This window comes from Populus nigra, chromosome 4 (assembly GCF_951802175.1).
Source record: "Populus nigra chromosome 4, ddPopNigr1.1, whole genome shotgun sequence".
NCBI lineage: Eukaryota > Viridiplantae > Streptophyta > Magnoliopsida > Malpighiales > Salicaceae > Populus > Populus nigra.
The window spans coordinates 7,166,073-7,173,824 of NC_084855.1; the positions used below are offsets into that span (position 1 = coordinate 7,166,073).

At 31.9% G+C, this 7,752-nt stretch overlaps 1 non-coding gene across 1 annotated transcript; it reads right to left on the reverse strand.

The window, feature by feature from the left end:
- Positions 1 to 2,257: 2,257 nt before the first annotated feature.
- On the reverse strand, positions 2,258 to 2,342 carry TRNAM-CAU (transfer RNA methionine (anticodon CAU)). Its single transcript is given in 2 exon segments — positions 2,258 to 2,293; positions 2,305 to 2,342. It is a non-coding gene; the product is annotated as a tRNA-Met (tRNA).
- Positions 2,343 to 7,752: the final 5,410 nt, after the last annotated feature.

The window sequence follows — 7,752 nt, forward strand, 5'->3', positions numbered from 1 at the left end:
ACATGCCAAAATAATCTAAAAATATTAAAAATTAATTATTTTTTTAAAAAGATAAATAATTAAATTTTAATGAAAAATAAATTAAAACTCACTCTCAATCATTAAAAAAGAAAGAAGAAGAAGAAAGAAAACCATGTTGCCATTTGCCGACGAGCCCTGTCACCCCACGTTGATCATAGCACAGAATACAGATTGAAGCCACAGCACACCAACCTCAAGTCCCACCCACGCAGCCATCAAGAGCCTCGTATGATCCAACAATACATGTGGTGTTTTTATGCGTGGATACTTATTGACCCTTCTTTGGTCACTTAATTAGCAGTAAGTATGGTTTCGTGCTTCTTCAATCCTTTCCTCGGAGTAACAAATTATTATTATTATTATTAATAATAAAGAGTGGTTTTACAGTATATCATTAATCCAGTTGATTTGAATTTTATTTTTAATTTTATTATTTAACATTTTTTTAATTAAAAATTATATATTATAATTTATTTTATTTTATTTTTTATAAGGTTAACTCAATTTTATTACCCGAATCACAAGTTTAATGAGGTAACACATATTAACTTATATTATTTTTTTAATTATTTTAAAATTATTGTTTTTTTATTTTTTATTTAATATTAAAGTAATTAAGAATTGTGTATTTGTTGATGATAACAAGGCGTTGGCTGATAAAGAGACATTTATTATTATTGTTTCTTAAATTATTATTTTTATTTAAAAATATATTAAAATAATATATATTTTTAATTTTTAGAATTTATTTTTATACTAGCATATTAAAATATTTTAAAAATAATATATATTTTTATTTTTCAGAATTTAATTTTTATACTAGCATATTAAAATAATTTGAAAAAAAATAAAATAAAAAATTATTTTCTAAAATTTTAAAACAAACTTTCAGGACAAATTCATTGTACAAAAGCAAATATTAAAGATTAATTGTACTGGCAGTCATTGTTGTAGATAAGAATACGAGAGTCGCATGGTGTTGCATTACCAGGAAGGCACGGTGAGTCCCGGAGTGCAGATTCATATTTGGCATCGGTTTAAAAATATTTTTAGCTTGAAAAAAAAATTAAATTAATTTTTATAATTTTAATACCATGATGTTAAAAAAAAATAATGTAAGAAACTATTTATTTTAATATATATATGTATTTTAAAATATTTTCAAAACCCCAGACACCCCATCACCTAGGGCACCCACGTGACTCAAAATAAGGTATCCCCTTCTAGTATGCAACTAGTACCCTACCAAGCCTGCAGCTTTCAGTCCCACCGCGTGTCTCAGCATCAATGGCATAAACAGAAAACACTGAAAATCGACTCTCAACGAATTAGCATCTCGTCCAGGCAAGTAAACGAGTAAAATCCTTACTGCTATTGATGCAGTCAAGGAGTTTAGTTACTGAAGATTCCTTGGTTAACACGATTGATAACTCCACTCAACCAACCCACCTTCTGATTTTGGCTCATCTTTGATATGATTAGCATCTGTCTATGTATTTCCGCCTGGGCCCCTCCACCTCACCCGGCGAGAATTTCATCAACATGTACAGTCCTCATCTCGAATAAATGCTACGCAGAGACAAATAAATCTGCTAAATGCTTAAGAAGGTTGAGGTAAAATTGCGAACCACTCTTTCCCATGATTTTCACTTCTATATGTATACGGCGTGTGAAATTTGCTACTTTCTTCAGTTATATTTGTACCGGGGAGAGTAAAGGAACCATTGATTACTTCCACAATCACATACAGCTAATATATATTGACTAAGAGCAAGAAGCGAGGTGGAAATTAATGGCTAAAAAATAAGGACCACTGGCTTGCGACCTGAATCCTGATGCATGATATCTTTTAATATGCTATGAAAACACTTCTATGAGGGAAAATGGACCCCAAAAGTGATGGAAACACATGCTTAGGCACCGACTACCACCACTAAAGTATTGAAAACGTTGATTTAGCTTGCCGATCTAGACATCACGGCTCTAGGCCATGGCTCGCATCTTGTTATCGATCTCAGTCTTGGATGGGCCTTGATTGAGTAAAAATAAGTTTTCCTTCTCTCTTAAATAAGAGGAGGATCACAAGCACAATTTGGAAAACGAACTGCCTGCATGTTTAGGGATTTAGGCGTACTGTACAATCAGACAAATCAACGCTGGCAATGGATAAGAAAAAGACATGCGCCATCGAACATGGGTTATGCTACAAACTAAAGGAAGCAACAAAAAACCCATTTGGGGTGAGAGAGGCTCGAACTCTCGACCTCAGGATAACTCAGAAGCTATGAGACCTACGCGCTAGCCAACTGCGCCACCACCCCGTGATGGCTCTTTTCAAACTATGATGTATAATATAGATTGCATATTAAACGTAGATCTGGGCTATCGACTCCTAAGAGAATCGGAATGGGCTTGAGCTCAGGGCAAGCGATTATTAATCAGCACAGAATCGTGTTTCACTCCCTTCCATATTGACAATATGATAGGCCTCTTTTCAGCTAGTACATAGCCCAAACAGTTTCCAGAGGGTTGTTTTATGCCTTATTTAGAAATGCCACCTAAATGAGATTTGCTAAAATTTATTTATTTTATATTTTCAGATTATTAATTTTCTAATATCAAAAATACAATTTTAAAAATAAAAAAAAATATTATTTTAATACATTTCTAAATAAAAAATAATATGCTAAATTCAAATAATATTTACTGGATAAGCTATTTTACTAATCCAAATCATCTTTTTTAATTTTGGTAAGTTTAGTTTATTGAAAAGTAGATTTCTAACACTTACTAAATTATAACCCCAACAAATGTTGGATAAACATTCTAACTGCAGCGGCGAAATCACTGGAGATGAGCAATTACTGGGTTTGATGTTAAGAATCTTGACTGCGATTGGAATTATGGGTTCACGGCAAGAGGGATATAGCCCATGTATTTTTTCAGGCTTGAATATTTCTTCACTTTTGTCATCTTGTAAATTATTTCATGTTAACAAAGATTATGGAGCTGAAGTTACAACGAAGGATTTTGGAAAAATGTATGAGCTTCCATGGCAGCGACAAATAAAGAGGAAAAATCAAGCTTATCATGGTTATTCATGTACCAAGTGACGAGGTTTGAGATCTCTTATAGACAAACAAGCGTGCACATTGGAGCTGATGCAAAGTAAGGGTGCACATTTTCAATTCGGTCCGGTTTTGGGTCAAAATAATTAACCAAACCAAAATTATTTTTTTTCAAGTTTTTAAATCGAACTGAACCGAAAACCGGTTTGAACTGACCATATTCAGTTTGGTTTGTTTTTTTTTTCTTCTAAATCAATTTAAACTGAAATTATTTCAATTGAGTTTTTATTCTAAGTTTTTTCACTGACCATATTTTTTCAGGAATTCTATCTTCATCTTGTTTTTAATTTTTCATAGATCTGTGTTTATTTTCTCAGAAATCTTGGCTTTCTCAACATGGCTTTTTCTTAAAATGGTTAGGCATGTATGACAAAACAAAAGGAAAGAACATAGATCATTTCACTAGAAAAAAAAAAACAAAGGGAAGATCAAAAGATAGTTTACATAGATCCTCAAGTGCTCATCATCCATCAAATGCCAAACTTGATTTTGAATTGTTGTCTTCACAATACCAACATCAAGGAGAGCACATAAAAGCCTCTTACTGGTTCAACATAATAATCTTCTTTGGTTATATGTGCATAAAAAATTATACAATAATTACATTATTATATGAGAAATAGAAAGAAGAAGGATAAAAAAATTAAAAGCAAAAATAAAGAAGGGTATGTCTTTTATAGGAGGAATAAAACAATTAAAAGTAAAATTGCAAAAGTGAAGAAGGTGGCGTGCCTTTGATAGAAGGAGCATGGAGCAAAGCTTAACAAATAACAGGAGCATGAAGGAGAATCAAAAAGTAAAGATGTAGGGAGTAAAAGGAGAGGAGAGACGGAGAGAGCAAGGGAGGGGGCGGCTAGTTTTGTTTTTAGAGGAAAGCTAATTTAGGTTTAGGGTTAGGAAAACATCCTATTTATACTTGTTTTTTTTTTAAGTGCTGGCTTGGTTGAACCGGTTCGGTTTAATCGATTTTAGACTTTAGAAACCGAACTAAACCGAACCGGAATTTTTTTGTCATTTTTAATCGGTTAATTCGATTTTTTTTTCAGTTCGGTTTTTTCGGTTATTTTTTTTCGGTTTTCTCCGTTTAATCGGTTGTTTGGTTTTTTTGCTCGCCCCTAATGCAAAGTTTACTTAGATTGAGAAGATGATTGCAAAGCTGAAAAACCTCCTAAATAATTTTTTTTTGAGATCACTGTTAGGTGAAATGTTGTGATCATATATGGACATTGTTCAATTTATAAAGACAATCCTTAAACCCGTTTAGTAAATCTCACATGTTCAGAAATGTGAGTGCATGATATATTTTTGTAGTTGTTAAAGGCAGGTGGAGTTACTTTATTTATCCTATTTTAACTCTATCTATTTGGGTTTATTAGTATATCTGACCTATAGTTAATTGGTTGATTACACGTGATATTAACTTTGTTTATATCAATATATTTAATTTTAATAAGGATTTTATATATATTTAATATTCATCAAATAATTGATTAATAAAAATAGAATAAGAAAAAGAATAAGAAATGTTTTTATGATCTATAGAAGAGATGAACTAGTAGTTTATGATTATTTGAATGTTAGTTTTCAATCATTTATTGAAAATAAAAAAAACCAGTTTAGTTATATTTTACTTTAAATAATGGTGTTGTAGATTGAAAAAGTTTCAAATAAGAGATCAAGGTAGATTCTACAGCTAAAGCTGAGTACACCTCCATATTTGAGTGGACAAAAGATGTTGTTTGGATTAAGAAGTTCATCACAAAACTATATGTGGTTCCTAGCATTGTTGATTCAGTAGCCTTATATTATGATGACAATAGAATCATTGTACAAGTAAAGAAACCAAGGTTTCATCAATGATCTAAAAATATACTTCGACATTTCTATTTGACTAGAGAATCATAAAAAAAAATATATGTAAAGATAAAGCGAGTACCCATTGAAAAGAATCTTATAGACCCTCTAACTGAGTCATTGTTCCAGTAAAAGTTCATTCTCCTATGACTTTTTTTAATTTTTAGGGGATCATGATAGGTTGTTAGACATTGTACTTGATCTTCAAATATAAATTAATCAATTGTTAAATTGACAATAAATTAATTTGTTTAATTTGTTTAATACTATTTCATTTAGGATTGTAATTTATATTTGTTAAATTAATCTTTAAATTTCATTTAGACATTGTACTTGATTTTCAAATATAAATTAATCAATTGTTAAATTGACAATAAATTAATTTGTTTAATTTATTTAATACTATTTCATTTAGGATTATAATTTATATTTGGATCATCTTATTAGCAAAATAGATCACATCTATAAGAACCATTGGTAAAAAATTAACTTGGGATAATTAATTAATTATGATTTTATTATAAATAAGTTTTTAGAAATTAAAAACTAGAATATAACACTTATATAATATCATATATATTACAATTCTAAGCTTCAACGAGTCATTTTATTCCTGATTTTGTACTAGTTTCCCCCCTCTTTTTATTTTGTACTAATGTTAACCCTTCATTTTCACTGGTCTTTATTTGATCGAAAAATCCAGTTGCATTAAATTGTCAAATTACACGAAACCATATCATAACAACACATATCCTAAACCTATTTATCAAGAAAACCTGAGCTTCCGATCAAATACAAATGAAATTTTCTCTAGTCCTTATTTGTCGAAAGATTCGATTGCTTTGAAATTGTCAAGTTACATGAAACCATGACACATATCTTAAACCTATAATTTCTGATCAAATATAAATGAAACAAAGATGATTTTAAAAGTGGAGGGTTGGTATAATTTTCTCTAGTTCTCAAGGGACGTAGCGTGGTGACAAAGAACTTGAGATCTGCACAGCAGGTCTCGAGTTTGAGTCAAGAGCCTGGGATACTCGGGGTTTTACTCACTCACCTGGGCCCACAAAATGCGTTTTTCAAGGGGTGGGGTTTCCTCGAATAAAAAAAAAATGCAAAATAAAAGCAGATGGGGCAAACTAGTATAAATTAAATTAAGAATACATGGATACAAAGAAGGTTTTACCTCTTAAACCAACATACATTATTAGCATGATAATTAATCACCAACATATCCTATTTTATACTGATGAAGGGATACTATTACAAAAATACATAATAGTCCGTCTATATTGTGTGTTTTTTTTTATGAATATAATATTGTTCAAAAACATCGATCTTCGGGATATATCGGACGAGAGACAACATTCCATTAAAAAAAAAAACGACCTAGTGAGTAGATATTAAGATGGTTCATGCAATGAATTTACCGAGTCTAAATGTGAATCTCTTCCGCTGGAAGTAGCTAGTAGAAAAGAGAACTGGAAATAGTTGAGGAGGGAGCAAATAATTTAGTATCACGTCACGAGAGGAGAGAACTGAAGGATAAAGAGAATGCCATCGAAATTAATAGCTGAGCATTTTGAACGTACGTGCCATGAACAGGATTCTCACGCTCAAAAAGAGGTATATATCTTCCATTCTTTAAAAAAGAAGAAGATGAAGATATGCCTTCTTTACAAGAGGGAGAATTGGAACATGACGACCAATATATATTAATCAGATCAGTTGCAGACTTTAGGAAAGAACATAGATAAGAAAATGCTTTATTTGCTCCAATTAGGTAGCAACTTGAGTATTGGACGATAACTTTGCCTGCACAAGAGTGCAGCTTTAAACAGAACATTGATTGGTGGTTTGATGGAGCTACAGCTTTGGGTGGGTCAGCCATGACACCCAGTCTGAGAATACGAGAGAGTCCTACCATAGGTGTAAAAGAAAGATGGTAGTAGATGAAATCCAGCTCATAGCTCTCAAAGAGGGATACGACCCCACGTGGAGAGGACCTGCAATGCCAGTTGCAGTTCCCATAATATTAGAGGTCCTCATAGCTGTCTCCTCGTCCCTAACGCTGGCATCAAGCTTGATAATGACCATCGCCTTCCCCACTTGTAAGTACTTCGCATGATGCATTACTGTTTTTCATTCACGGTAGAACGTCGTTACACTAGCTTTTAAATTGATCACTACTGATCGCTTTGTATTTTAGAAAGAGAGCCTGAGTATCTGGTTGCCCTCGGAAACAAAATATTTGTTAAATACCATACCAGGATTTGAATGCAAATTAAACTAATCTCCCGTATAATTATTGTTAAATATTTATCTCCCATGATTTTTTTTTGAAAGGAGGGAGAGGAGGGGAGAGTTAAAGGGATTGACGTCTGTTAATCTCTAAATGAGAAAAAGGTGTTTAATATTCCCTACAATTGGATCCCTCCATCATACAATATGTAATATTAAATCTGAAAATTATTAAATCCATCATTATAAATTTGTTTCAGACACATTCCAAACATTTTCAACACTTTCTTTCATCCATTTCCTTATACCCTAAACCTTTAACTACTTGACCTCTATATTTTAATCCCACATCAAACAAAATCTTACAGTTGTCCAAGCTATGTTTTCATTCCGGGCTTATGGTTAGCCAGTAGTCCAGTGCTCGAAACCGCACATGATTTACATCTTTGTATATAAGACCAAACACTTGCTGATGATGTAACCATTTCATTTTATAATAGCCTAA